The sequence below is a fragment of the Otolemur garnettii genome, unplaced genomic scaffold (genome assembly GCF_000181295.1).
Source record: "Otolemur garnettii isolate 467f Iridium unplaced genomic scaffold, OtoGar3 scaffold00011, whole genome shotgun sequence".
Taxonomy (NCBI): Eukaryota; Metazoa; Chordata; class Mammalia; order Primates; family Galagidae; genus Otolemur; species Otolemur garnettii.
In genome coordinates this window covers 32,928,047-32,940,975 of record NW_003852406.1, presented here as the reverse complement: position 1 = coordinate 32,940,975, position 12,929 = coordinate 32,928,047, and the positions used below count along the sequence as shown (strand labels likewise).

General features: G+C 48.3%; 1 protein-coding gene across 1 annotated transcript in view; it reads right to left on the bottom strand.

The window, feature by feature from the left end:
- IL16 (interleukin 16) overlaps positions 1–5,916 on the bottom strand; it is a 105,160-nt gene extending 99,244 nt beyond the window's left edge. Inside the window, exon 1 of the mRNA XM_023510104.1 lies at positions 5,654–5,916. The gene's annotated coding sequence lies outside the window, so the exon portion shown is untranslated. The remainder of the gene's footprint in view (positions 1–5,653) is intronic.
- Positions 5,917–12,929: the final 7,013 nt, after the last annotated feature.

Sequence of the window (12,929 nt, the reverse complement as noted above, 5' to 3'; positions counted from 1 at the left end):
ATGCACAGTGTAGAAAAAGACATTTTGGGGAACCCATTGTTCATTTAGTAACTCTGTCTCTACTTCAAACTGACAAATCATGCTTACTTGCTTTATATTTTAGGTGATCATGAAGACACAGGGAATACTTTGAGATATGGAGATGGATAAGGTCAAATCTTTTTGGGCTACATAGAAGTGAAAAACAAAACATGTTTCAGGGCAATGTATATGCGTGCATGCGCTCGTGTGTGTGTGTGTGTGTGTGTGTGTGTGTGTATGTTTGGTGACAGAATAAATCAGAAAGAATACTCACCAAATAGTTATCAGTGATCACCTCTGAAAAGCAAATGAGTGAAAACTGGTCATACTACATCTTACTAATCACATTATTTTTATCAAAAACAAAAATTAATAGTAAAAATTAAAATACAAAGTGGCAATATCATTAATCAGTAATAAATTTGTATGCATCACTTAATTACAACCTAAAAATGGGAAAAGAAAAAAATACATAAAAACAAGAAACTTAAAAACAAACCCAAAATATGCACCAGCTACTAGAAGAACTACACGGGAGAGACAGACAGGCATACCCACCGGGAGCTCCTAAGAGCTCCTTCCTGGGACAGGGTGCAGGGCCATTAAATAGACACCCACTGGGCTCTAAGTAGAACTGAAAGGAGATTCAAGGAAATGCAAAGAGCTACAGATTATCACAGAGTCTTTGGCTTGAAAGAATTTCTCAGACTTTGGTGATCCAACTGCAGTCATTTATTTCTGTATGTGTGTGATTGCTCTGGGCTTAGGTATTGATAAGAAATTATACATCATCGCTTTTAAGATCATTTCATCTATGTATGTGTGGTGGGGTGTATATGTGTGTATATCTATATATCATGTGTGTATATATATACACACCCACTGTGGTGTGTACACACGTACACACATACATACACACACTTTTGTCATCTTCTGACAACTACTTCAATGTAGGGGACATATTGGCCAGAAGCCACTTCAGTAAAATGTGGCCTCTCTTTTGGTTTGTCTGGAATTGGCTCCATCCTTCCTTGGAGGACAAGAAGAAGGAAGGGAGAGAGAGAAGGCACATGCACCGCTCGGCTCCCCTGCCTTCTCCATCCCCCACCATCACCCGCGGCTCTCCTAACGACTCCTGAGGAGGGAAGGATGGAAACAAGATCAGCTCCTGGCTGACTCAGGCTTGGGTGAGGGGAGCCCATCATGGCAAGAGAGGCTCAGAAATGTTCCAGTATCAAGCGTCATCCTCGCACACCTCCACCTGCCAGACCACACCCCGTGCTCTACGGGACTGTTTCTAAAACCTTCATAATTCACATTTAACATCCTAAAATAGACCCCATAAGCACATACAAGGCCTTTATCACCATATGTTAATAAATATATACAACTAAAATTTTCATAAAATGACACCCTTACTTTGGCATAATAAATTAAAAATATGAAAAAAATAAAACAATGATTTTGTGAAGAACCTGATGTATGCTAATATACCCTATTCTTTTTTATTTTTTTAAAAAGTTGACCTCAAGCCTATAAGTTGATTTTCACTTCTCTAGTGAGTCATGTTTGAAAATCCCTCTTTTGAAGTCATCTCTGATTTCTCACGGCAGTTTCATACGAAGTGTTTGTCTTGACTTGATTCCTCACCTTGCCCTTCTTTGTGCTGCTGAATCTCTTCATGGGGACACTGATTTTGCTGCTTACTGAACCCTGCTTAAGAGGCCTGTGCTGATTCAGAGTTGGGAGCTGGGGCAGGTGCCGAAGTTACACCTGTGTGCATCTTTCATATGCAGATGCAAGACTGGGGAAAGGGCTGGATCTCCTACTGTTTTCTGTGCCAGGGGAAAAACGCCTTGAGCAGCAGGCAGGGTGTGGCAGCCCCAGCAGCCCTCCCAGCACCCCTCCAGCAGTCCCCAGCTACCCCCCAGCATTTCCCCAAGCATCCCCCCAGGACCCTCCTGCAGCCCAGCAGAGAGGAGCACCTGGGACCTCTGGAAAGATGTGTCTGGGGTGCAGCCTCCCATTGGCTGAGCAAGGCAGCCTCATTCTAATGCAGTAACTGTCCACTGTAAGAGAATTTCTGGCCCAGCTGCACATGCCAAGTCTAAGCCAGAGACCAACGAGACCTATGAAGATTTCCTCTCTGGGTGGTCCCCAGCAGCTGGGTACTGTACCAAGATACTGTACCTACGAGCTGCTCCCCTAGAGGTAAACCTGTCCTCCAGCATTTCCAAGTGTGGCTCTGCCCTCCACCCTGCAGGGTGCTGATCCACACTCCTGCTCCACACCCCCTGTGCTCAGAGCTCTTCCTGCAGAGCCGCCTTGATATTTCTGCATACCCTGGGCCACTCTATCTAGTTTACAGGACAGACACAAATGTGTCCTTATTTCAACAGGAATCCAAAAGAGGAACTCAAAGTAGATTCCTGTTTTCAAGTTGTTTTCCTAACTCAAACTCCAAGTTCTTTTTTTGTTTTAAGACAGAGCCTCAAGCTGTCCCCTTGGGTAGAGTGCTATGGCATCACAGCTCACAGCAACCTCCAACTCCTGGGCTCAAGCGAGTCTCCCGCATTAGCCTCCCAAGTAGCTGAGACCACAGGCGCCCACCACAAAGTCCAGCTATTTTTTGGTTGCAGCCATCATTGTTGTTTGGTGGGCCAGGCTGGATTCGAACCCACTACCTTAGGCATATGTGGCTGGCACCTTAGCCACTTGAGCCACAGGCGCCGAGCCAAACTCCAAGTTCTTATAACTGTTTATTTTGCCCCAATGGGTATTTTTTCCCATGTATATGAGTGTGGCTATTCACATTGAATTTCACATTAACATTAGAAAATATATTTTTTAAAGTGATTTCTTTTCTTTCTTTTTTTTTTTTTTTTGAGACATGGTCTCACTCTGTCACTCTGGTTGGAGAGTCATTGTGTCATAGCTCACAGCAACCTCAAACTACTGTGTTAGAGCAATCCTCCTGCCTCAACCTCCCACGTAGCTGGGACCACAGGCTTCCCTCATTATGTCCAGCTAGTTTTTTCTATTTTTAGTGGAGATGGAGGTCTTCCTCTTGCTCAGGCTGGAAATATATAAGAAAATACATTTCCATCCTAAATTGACAATGCAAATATAAGGTTGCCTATCCTTAATCCAAAAATCTAAAATTAGAAATGCTCAAAAACTTGAAACTTTCCGAGTGAGCACGTAACACTCAAAGGATATGCTCATTGGAGCATTTCAGATTTCAGCTTTTTGGAATAAGGATGCTGAACTGATGCTACACACATGAGGCAAATATTCCAAAATCTGAAAAAGTACAAAATCCAAAACTTTTCTGGTCCCAGGCAATTCAGATGAGGGGATATCCAGGCTGTTCTGCTGTTGTGGAAGTTGTTATTATGGCTCAGCTCCCATAGCTCGGTGGTTAGGGTACCGGCCACATACACCAAGGCAGGCAGGTTCAAACCCGGCCCAGGCCAGCTAAACAACAATGACAACAACAACAACAACAACAAAAATAGCTGGGTGTTGTGGCAGGCACTGTAGTCCCGGCTACTTGGGAGGCTGAGGCAAGAGAATCACTTAAGCCCAAGAGTTTGAGCAGTGATGCCACAGCACTCTACCGAGGGTGACATAGACTGTTTCAACAAAAAAAGAAAGTTGTTATTGTTTTAGTAAAGCTGAGTAGGGGGAGGAGGAGATGGCTGAATTCACAGCTAAGGGGTACAGTGCACACTATCCCGGTAGTGGGCACACTTAGAACTTTGCCTCAAACTGCACAAAAGCCATCCATGGAACCAAAACATCTGTACCCCCATAATACTCTGAAATAATAAAAAAGTTATTATTGTTGATGGTATTCATTTATTTATGTAATAAACATTTTCTGAGATTCACTGTGTACCAGGCATCATGATCTAGAGGAGGACGACATGGTTCTTTACAGACTATTGGAGAAGATAGACGTGGAAATGTATAAATATCCTGGTGTGGCAAGTGTCACAAGAAAGGCTGAGTCAAGTGCTTCCCTCTGAAGTAAAGTGACAAACTCTGAACTTGGCCTCACTGAAGAACTAACTGGTGAGCAGAGGCTTGAGAATTGGATGAAGGTTTGAGGAGGGAAAACCCATCTATGTTAAGGTCACAGCACATCTCTTGGGGACACTGGAGCCTGGGGTATGAGCAGGTGAGCAGAGAGGAGACATGAATAGCCAGTGCAGGCTGGTTAGCAGAACCAAGAAGTCTATAAAGAATGAGGTGTTTCAGTTCCAAGTGCACACTCCCTCCTCAGCTGCACACCCCAGGTGCTGCTGGGACCAGGCAGGGGGAGAGCATTGCCCAAAGGGTAGATCTCAAGCTTCCAACCTATCCTCTGCCCAAATGATTCTGCCTTAACCATTTACATATGAGTTTTCATGAGAGATTTTAACTCTGAAAAATATTTCATGAATAAAAAATTAGAAAATAACTGCTATAGGTAATTCAAGTCCAACATATGTTTTAACCCTGCACACGTGTGGCCACATTTGTGTTTAGAAAACATTAAGTGTGCATAGAGGCAGGTCACACAGCAGGTGAGAACATGGATCTTGGTGTCAGACAGTCTGGGCTCAGGTCCTAGGAGGGTCCCTACGTAGCTAAGTGATCCTAGGCAAGTCACCTTGTCTCTTGGTTTGGAGATAAGTCCCTAAGCTCTGGGCTGCTGCAAAGATGACGCAGGTGAAGATCCAGCATGCTACCTGGGGTGTGGAGCATGCCAGGAAAGGCTGGGGCATTGAGTGTCATTAATAAGCCTGGGGGTATGAATAAGTGAATGACAGGGGCTTTGAGCAAGGGTCTGACCCCACTACTGCACTCTTAAATATCAGCCATCAATTAACTGCAGAACAGAAATGGAGACCAGAGAGGCGGAAAGGGGGCGGAAAGCTTAGAGAAAAAGGAAGGGGAGCCACAAGGCAGCAGATCCCAAGCTGCTTCAGGAAACCCAGCAGGAGCTGGGACTGACCTCCTGGGACAAAGAGGTCACATCTGTGTGGCTTAGCCTAAATGGGACAATTTCCCTGTGTCCTCAGGGAGCCTCATTCTCAAGCTCGGTTACCTCATTCTCCAACTACAGAAAGCAAACAGGCTAACGGACCAAAAGAACACCAACCTGAGACCAAGCCCATACCGCAGTGTAACAGTCAGGGGAGCTCCGTCTGAAGAGCACAGAAGACTGACAGGCAGAGGGAACATCCGCCAAGGTGCCCACTTGCCGTGCCCACCTGACCCAGTGTCCGAGCCTCTCCCTCCCTCTGCCTTCCTTTCCTCAGCCCCTTCCTCATCTGCAGTACCCAGGATGAGGTGAGGCTGGAAAGTCGGCAATCCCAGGGCCAGGTGCTCCCGGCACTGCAGAGCCAGGACAAGTGACGTCCCTCCACCCATCCCCACCTCCTGAAGCTGCTTCCTTCTGTATCTAACTGTGCAATGAGGTGGCACAGTGATTCTTGCCCAGGGGACTCTGGCTTCTGCCCTTGTCATCACCCCAGCACCACTTTCAAATATGAAAGTAAGTCCAACCAAGACCCTTCCAGCCCAGCCTCCTGCCTCAGGTGACGGCCACCGGCCAGCAGCTGCCTGAGGGATATTCACTCACCTGGTGCCCACCTACCTCCCTGGGCACAGTCCCCCAGGGCTGCCACCTCCCTCGCTTCTCTCTCCAGCTGCCTAGCAGGGACTGCAGCACCATTTATCCCTGGACAGCCTGTGGCTCAGGCCTGGGTCCGAGCCGGCAAGGAATGAGAAATGGACCCTCCTTTCTCAGCCTCCGAGTCAGCTCCCAGCTCCAGTGGGTGGGATGCTGTGAGTCAGACACTGCATTCACCACCTGCTCTGGACAGGTGACTCAGGGTGAATGTGTCCAACCTGGCACAGATCTGCTCGAAGACTCCCGACCTGAGCCATCTGACTTCTCCACGTGAAAAGGTTTGGTCCAAACCGGGGGCTGCCAACAAAGCAGGCTGGGAACAAAGTCCACCATCTGCTGGGCCTGCAGAGAACACCCGGGAGCAAACCCGGCCAAGAGCCGTAGAGCCACAGTGAGGGGCCCTGGCCCAGCCCAGCCTTCCCTGGCTTCTTTGGACAACATGGAAGTGACCAGGAGAGCAGGAATGTCACAAACATTACTTGGTGCCAACAGCATGCTTGACACGCTGGTAGGAGCCTTCCATAAATGTCATCACACGCCCCTGCCATCAGTGCAGTGAATATGCATACCCATTTTAAAGGCCGAGAAGGCCACTGCACATGTTTTCACCAAGCCCCTTCTATGTGCTGTGCTTAGTGACCCCGGGTCACTGAGCCCCTTCTATGTGCTGGGCTTAGTGACCCTGGGTCAAACAATCATAGGTTCAGCACAGCCGAGCAGCTTCCAAGGTCACACAGCCAGCAAGTTATCAAGCCAGGAGTCTAATCCAGATTCACCTGACCCTGCAGCCCAGGCTCTGTCCCAGCATCTCTTGTCCTGTCTGTGCCGGACTGGCCCAGAAGCAACACTACGGCTCTCAGAAGCTCATGCAACTCAGCGGTTCTCCACCTGGTCCTGCACTTGCTGCATGGCCACCATTGGCCAGAAACGCAGCTCTCAGGCTGCAGCCTAGACCTGCAGATGGGAGACCTGAGGTCGGACAGGCCCCTGCTGCCACCAGCCCTCCTCGTGCCATGGTGCACACTCAGATCTGAGCACTAAGGGTCCAGCTCACATGAAGCACGTTGAAGACCACAGCAGAAAAGGACAGGACACTTCTGTGTGTCCCACCAGCATTACCTCATGTGCCCAGAGTACCTTCCCCTACCCCACATACCTCTCTGTAGAACCTAATCTTGGGTGACATTTAACCCATCCCCCCCCCCACCCCATAAGACATCCCACACATCTCTCCTATGCAGCCTCTGTGAGCTGTTCCTATGAGCCAGGCAGGAACTTTCGTGTGGTCCTCTGTTCTAAAGAATGGAATGTTTTCCAACACTCACCACCAAATGCTTCAGTTTCCTGGGGGCTTTAATGAGTGTGTAGGTGCAAACTGTAGGAGGCCTATGAAATTCCATGTGAGGCTGTGGAGGTCCATCCTCTGATTGAGAACCCAGGCCCAGGATCACGAGGGAGGTGTGGGGGAAGGCAGAATTCTGGGGACAAAGCTGCCTTTGTCACTGGGCATGGAGGACACAGGGGACAGCTCCACATTGCAGGGTTGCATCTGAGTGCAGTGGAGGAATTTCCAAATTGCGGGAAGTGGGGGTTCTCTAAGTGCCGCCTGCCCTGTTCACACCCACAGCTTCCCTCACAGTCGCCTGGACACAGCACAGCCTGGGCAGGCATTGGCCACCACAGCTATCTTTCTCTCCTAGGCCCGGGGAAGTCAGCCCTGCCCTTCCTAGATGTGAGACCAGTGAGGGCCCCACAGCCTCTGTCCTATACCAGGTCTAGCCCCTCCCTTGTCACATGTGCCCAAACCCGCTTCCTGCCTCTCCTTCTGTTTTCAGTTGTCCTTTCTCATTCTCAGAATGTGAATTTATTCCGAAGTGTAGTTGGGACCTTGCAAACCCTTACTGATACAGGGTAGTTTTCACTTCAAGGTGGAAACTCGATCACACCTGTGCCCTTCAGGACTTCTTGCAGAAAAAGAAGAGTCTCCCCTTCAGCCTAACACCAGCTAGGCCAGCTCACTGCCTGCTCAAGACAGGGCAGAAGATGCAGCTGGCAGAGCCCCGCCTGGGTGAGAGCTGGGAAGTCCAAGCACCACTTCGACCTTATTCAAGGCCTTCCTCTGTGATCTGGGCTGTGTCAGCTTTAGTTGTGTACCTTTCCAATGACATTATATACTCCTAGTACACAATGTTATTAGGGAGGGAAATTATAGAGGAGGAAGCAGCCTGCTAACAGCTCCGCAAATGTGTGCTGCTGGACAACTACATGTTCCTCTCATTGTTATTTTAATTTTCCCTTAGCATGAAAACTGATCAAATCTTGCCTCTGTGCGACTTTCCCTGTTGTACTTGGGTGGGTGCGCTTGCACACACACACGCATCTACTTTTTCAAATTTAAGAATAGCTACTATTTGCAGATAGCTTTCCATGTGTTACACACTCAGATGAGCATTTTATTTTATTTCATTCTCTCAGCCACTCTGTTCTGCAAGTATGTTCTATCTTTATATCCATTTTACAGGTTGAGTGACTAAAGCTGAGTGCAAGCAGTGGGTCTTCCTAGGGTGCACAGTGGCTGGGTGGCACAGTGGCATGTGAAACCACATCTGTGTGCCTCCAAGCCCTGCATCCAGCTGCAGGCACGCTGCCTGGGAAGTCTGGGAAGAGGCGGGTGTCTCATGGAGAATGCAGCTTCCAACCCACGGAGCTCTGAAATCTATTCAACAAGATTCTGATGCCTGCTTAAGTCTCATAACCAAAACCCTACATTTTCTTCTGATAGCCCCCTTTCTAATCACAAAAGTAACACATATTTGTTGTAGTAAGTGAAAATATTCAGAAAGGCGAAGAAAAAGCTTATTCTTTCTAAAACAAAACAACAGGGTCAAACAAAATAAAGAGGCTCCGAGTGAACAATATGGAGGCCCCAAGCTCTTGGCTAGCCAGCTCTGCAACCTCAGACAGCTCCCTTTACCTTTCTGGGCCCCAGTTTCCATGTTGACACAATGGAAACAGATAATTCAACAGTCGAGGAATTATTGCACGGGGGTCTGAGCACAGAGCCACCTCACTTTCTTTAAAATGCCTCGGGATTCTGTATGCTGTGAACTTTAGGTCATGAGACCTATGAGATAAAGGGAAATATTGAAAGGAAGACATTTTGATGACATTCAGGACATCTAGGGTAATAAGACAACAACAGCTCTGATAGCCATTCCAGAAAAGGAGTTCGAGGATTGCTCTGAAGGGTGGTCTAGGCACTGGCATCGGTGCGTAGCCTCCTCAGGGGAGTACTTTGCAGGTGACCATAGTGATACTCAGCTGTGAGGTATGTAGCACTCTTCCTAGGATGAGTTCCAGAACTTCAGTGTCTGACCTGGTATATTTTCACAGTGTGGAATATAATTTAACAATTTTAACTAGACCCACAGTATCACCATCTAACTGTAACAAATCCTCTACTCTCAACTAACAGAGAAGATGGAGACCAGGAGAATTTAATCCTCTGCTCTCGTTTTGGATGCAGACACTGAGACCCAGAGAGATTGGATGCCCAAGAAGTGTGTGTCCAAGGCTGTGCAGTCAGGAGCTGTTGGTTTCTTGACTCTGACTCCAGGGCTCATCTTCTTTCCCCTGGACCCACATTCAGATCCAAACCAAAGGTCTTCATTTCATATGAAGGCTCTGGCTGACTTCATGTAGATCATGCTGCTCTTTGTCTGGCCTTCCCTTCTTTCAGCTTGCCCTTCAGGGCTTGTGTATTTTCAATATGGTTTATTCCATGACTAATACACTACCCAGTTACACCAAACAACTGCAGCCAGTCCCACTGGGGCATGTGCCGTGCATGCATGCATGTGGCCACTGACTCCCAAATTCTCCTCTCCAACCCTCATCTTCCCCTGAGTTCTAACTCTTTTTTCCTACCACCTGCTTACATCTTTACCTGGGCTCTAACTGGTATTTCAAAAGTAGCACTGCCAAACACTACTCTTGATTACTGTCCCTCCTGCAACAAAACCTGTTTCTGGACCAGTGTGATGGCTCACTCCTATAATCTCAGCACTTCGGGAGGCTGAGACAGGAGGATGGCTTGAGGCCACAAGTCTGAGTCTGCAGTGAGCTGTGATCATACCACGGCACCCTCTAGCCTAGATGACAGCAAGACTCTGTCTCTGAAAACAGAACAAAACAGAACCTGCTTCTTCCATATCTTGGTGGTTGCTACCAGTGAGTACCAATTTCCCAAGCCAAAAAAGCCAGAACCAAGGAATTAGGACACAGGCTGGGCCACAGGTCTGCCTCTGGCCAGGTGGATGGTCATAGACAGGAGAAAGATGGCTCTGTGGGCTGGTTTTCTCACCGCCAGGGTGGCCAATGCCCTAACTCCTGCCTCACAGGATTGAATGTGGTAATACTTGCAAAGTTCCTAGAAAAGCACCTTTCAGCAGACGCCGTCTGTGAGCGCATCTTTGCCTCCTTCTCTGCCATCCACATCACGCTTAACGTATCAGCGATTCCTGTGGGCTCTGTCCCAGAAGATGTCCTGAACCTGACCACTTTCCTCATCTTCACTCCACTCTCCTGATTCATCTGCCAAAGCCAAAGCCTCTTGCCTGGTACTGTGCTTACTTTCTAACTGGGCTTCTGGCTCCTACTTGGGCCTCCATTAATTCATTTCTACAGAACACTGGGTAGATTTTTTGAAAATATAAATTGGAATGGGACTCTCACCTACATAAAACTCAACGACATTGGATTGTCTTTTAAAATTAAAAAAAAAATGCAGATAAACTTTATTTTTTTCAGAGCCGTTTTAGGTTTATGGAAGAATCGCACAGTTTCCAGAGGCTCCTCTCTCGTCCACAGCCTCCCCTGCTGATCTTGCTCTAGCATGGTCCCTGTTTACAGTTGACAGCCAGTACTGATGCGTGACTAACTAAAGTTATGGCTTACATTGGGGTTTGCCCCTTGTGCTGTACCGTTCCTTGAGCTTTGACAAATGCTTGGTGTCACATGTGTGCCACTGTAGTAACATACAGCAGGATGTGCTACTGCTCTAAAAATGTCCTGTGCTCCACCCCTTCCCAAGGCTTTTTCAAAATAGCTTGCAAATTATCACGTCCCAATAGCTACAAGGGCTCACCCTGTCAACTTCAGCCGCCGTTACCTGTCTTGCTTACTGCATCCCAAAGTCACCTTCACCTTCCTGTGCCTTCCCAAGCAAGCCACGCCCATGTCTCCCTCGATGCTCCCTCTTGCTGGAAGATCACACTTCCAGATCTTCCTATGACTGCCTCCTTCCTACCTCAATATCCTACACAGGCCTTTCTTTCCACCCAATCGGAAGTGGCCTCCAGGCACTCCCTGTTATAGCACCCTGTTCAATTGTCTTCAGAGAACTTGCCAGCATTTGAAGGGCTCTTGCTAGTCTGTGCGGGTCCTTGGGTGTTATCCATCTGCCCATCTAGAGTAGGAAACCCCTCCAAATGGGGACTCCATCAGCCTTGCTCACTGCAGTGTCCCCAGCACTAGAGCATGCCCGGTCCTTGGTCCTTACAGTCTTAGTAAACATTTACCGAATGAATCAACACACAATTCAATGTGTAAATGATGACTAATGCCCAGTGACAATTTTCCGCATTTGTTTGTATTCTGGAGTTTATGGAGAGCTCTTGCAGACATATTTTTAGCCTAAGGTCTCTCTGTCCTAGGTACTTATGGCCACAGATTGAGGAAATAGTGAGAACATTCTCTCTAAGGGAAGAAAGTTTAGTTCTGAAAGTATGTGTGACCCTTTGGATGGACAAGGACTTGGTTTAATTCACAGCTGTAGAAAAAGGAAAAACACTTAGAGACACACCTCAGCTAACCAATCACGGTAGCTGCGATCATTTGTATGTACTTGCAGGCACGATTCCACACACCATTGGTACAGCATTTATCTCCACAATGAACCTCAGGGTTGGTGCCATAATTATCCCCCTTTTTTTCTTATGAGAAAGGGAAGAAGAGGAATCTCAGGTGGTAAAACAACTTTCTCAAGGCACAGAGCCAGGATGTGAATCCAAGGTCATCCAACCACAAAGTCCAGGTAGTCTGTGTCCTTGTAACAAAAGCTGAATAAATAAGCACTGCCAGGCTGAGCATCTGCAGACCCCACCTGGCCCAGTCAGCCTTGTCACACGGGCGGGCTTAGAAAGGGTTAAACACCAAATGGGAGGGAGTGGCCAGCTGGGTGGTGCTACTTCAGGCCAAGATCAGGATGGACTGACTGCACAGCACCACCAGGCAACAAGAAAGGCCAGGTATTAGTGAGTGACGCACCCCAGGAGAAGAAAGGAATGTTTCCACTCGGCAGGACTTTGGCAGGAACCAGTGTTCAATCTGGAGTTTTGACTTTTGCAAGGGTGTGGACTCCCTCATCTCTCTGGCTCTCACTGGATGCCCGAGATGCCACAGCCAGGGAGCCTGGCCCCCTCCGGGCTGGGGGGGGGGGCCAGCCATGCAAGGCAGACCCTCATCCCACTCTTTCTGCCAACACAGGCATCTGAGGAATGCCGCTTCCTGCCTCAGAAAGCAACATTTTTAAAGATGAAGAAATCCCTACTTTCGTCTCTTAGTTTGTTATTGTCATGACATGACTGACTCAATAAGTAAAAATGTTCACTCCCCAAGGTCACAGGCTGTCTCCCCAGGCTTGAAGTTCCTCCAGATGCTCCCTGCTCCCCGACCTCCTCACCTCAGCACCACCCGGCCTTCCTAACACAGGGATCACCAAGCTGTCTCCCAGCTCTCCTGTTTTCAGTGTTTGGCTTAGAGTCCCCTCCTCCAGGAAGTCTTCCCTGACACACACCCTCCGACCTGTCTGCTGACATTAGGGCACCCTCTGTACCCTCAGAGCCTCCGCGCTGATCTCTCTCATCTGGGAGCCTGCCTCATCCAGGAACAGCAGGCTCCTTGTTGCTGGGGACTATGTCGTGCCTCTCTGTAGTCCTAGCACATAGAAGTCTCTGGCACAAAGTGGAGGCTAAGTAGCCGTGAGAGGAAGGGATGAGAAGAGGAAGAGAAAGGGAGGGAAAGGCAGGGAGGAAGGAGGGTAGAGGGAGGGACTCCTGTGGTCGAATGCCGAGACACAGGGACAGCAGAGATGCAGAGGTACAGGACCGTCACTCCCTAGGGACACGTGTGTGCATAAGTCCACTCTAGCCACAGACAGCAGGCA